Raw genomic sequence first — 1,816 nt, 5'->3', positions numbered from 1 at the left:
TATGTATGTATGTATGTATGTATGTATGTACACTTGAAAAAGAGAAAGTTCAGTTTGCACAACATCACAAGTTTAACAATTGCATTGAACGCATGATGGCCAAATTGGATGGTTCTACTTCTGAACCCATTCCATACCCCCATTGACTCAAGGTCTGAGCCCTGTCACCTTGATCGTTTCCCCAAAAGTGATCGACGGATACTGCTGCCACCAGGCCTGGAGCACAAGATCATGTGCAGTTCATTGCGAAGAAAACGAGCATCTTGAGCTGCTCAATGGCACAAAACGCACTAAATGGTGCTCCTCTCCTCTCTGTCTCCGGTGATGATATCTTGGGACTTCACTGCCTTCGATTCAGTGATGATCAACAGCGGCGCAGAATAGGATTTCCAGAATACAACTTAAGGCCTGGACTCGAAGCAAGCCAGATGAGATGAGCAGCATCCTTTCTTCTGCTGAGAAGAACACAAGCTCACCATTTATTTCACCAACACGCAGGTTAGGTAACCTAACCAAATAGCAGCAGCAAAGGAGTGGCAAGACCCAACTAGTTGAGAAAACCAAATCACTCTCAGATCACACCAAGTAGCTAGCTAAGTGAATTCAGAGGATGATTACGGGAGAAATATATACTAGCAAATTAAGGATACCGTTTACGCTCTTCAGGACATGGCGGCTAGGGTTTACCCCTAGTACAGGGCTCACAGATAGATCAGGGGTTTTATACCCTTTACAACCAGTGAAAGGCAATCTCAACTTTAAAGCTAATGTAAAGCAGGTGAACAAGGAGACTGTAATAATTCAAATGGCGACAACTCCAATCTTCAGAGCCGTTGGATGCACTCTTCAGGGTGGTGTGTGTCGTAACTAGGGGCAAGGCGGTAAGTTGCTGTTGGATAGAGGTCGGACAGTCGACGATGAGCCCACCCAATTTGGCGCCAATCGCTGGCTGTCAATTTCTTCAGTTAACAACATGAGAAGTGTTGATTTCTTCAGAAGATGCAGCCTGGTTCCTGACCTGAAAAGGAGATGTGTTCTGCCGGTCAGGGTCCGACTATTTTCTACTACAATAATACTGAATGACTGAAACACTAACCATCACACGCACGATATGAATGTGAATAGACAAGTTGTGAGTGCCATCAAAAGGCTGGCAGGCAGCTGGTACCTTCCATTCCATGTTATATCTGCTGCCAAAGCAGCAGCAAAGGAAACGTGTAAGTACCTGGCATGGTTCTTGGTTCCGTCGGCAGGGTAAAAATATATTGACACACACTCAACTGAATGAGCACAACACTAACCATCGTACAGCATGCACAGTATGAAGGTGTACCAAAATCCATCTGAGATGGGACTATCTTAAGTAGACTGCATCCAAGGAAGAACCGAAGGAGGGGCAACACGAGTAACAGTTCAAACTGCATCCACCGAACAGTGCCATTCTTGTGTGTCTGTTGCAGTGGCAGAAGACTGCCTCAGTCAACCACACCTTTCCCCCAACTCAATCTGTTGCTTCCAAGGAGATTCATCTACAAAATAAGCAACATCATAACTGAAATTAGCTAACAACAGTACATGATGTCTGACTGAAATATGTGAGGGCAAGGCATTTACAGTTCCATCACTGGTTAGGCAAGTTCCGCATTTACAGTTGGGGGCACCAAGTAAATTCCCAGCATTACTCAACATCCTGATTTACTGTTAATTAAAGTAATTTATATATTAATGTTATACCGAGATGGAACAACATAATAAACTCGTGTTAATTATAAATAGGTTGCGATCATGCACCTTAGTGCCATAGTGGAAATTTACA

The 1,816-nt window shown here is 43.9% G+C and overlaps 1 long non-coding RNA gene across 2 annotated transcripts; it reads right to left on the bottom strand.

The window, feature by feature from the left end:
* Positions 1-551: 551 nt before the first annotated feature.
* Positions 552-1,700, bottom strand: LOC123177628 (uncharacterized). Of its 2 annotated transcripts, none has more exons than XR_006489033.1 (4): positions 1,615-1,700; positions 1,302-1,529; positions 1,097-1,190; positions 552-1,018 (listed from the first exon to the last, which is right to left on the bottom strand). It is a non-coding gene; the product is annotated as an uncharacterized lncRNA (long non-coding RNA). The 2 variants fall into 2 exon arrangements; XR_006489032.1 differs by having other exon boundaries at positions 1,097-1,187.
* Positions 1,701-1,816: the final 116 nt, after the last annotated feature.

Source organism: Triticum aestivum, unplaced genomic scaffold (genome assembly GCF_018294505.1).
Source record: "Triticum aestivum cultivar Chinese Spring unplaced genomic scaffold, IWGSC CS RefSeq v2.1 scaffold303959, whole genome shotgun sequence".
NCBI lineage: Eukaryota > Viridiplantae > Streptophyta > Magnoliopsida > Poales > Poaceae > Triticum > Triticum aestivum.
Note: the sequence above shows the minus strand (reverse complement) of the source record. Positions and strands in the feature narration are given on the sequence as shown.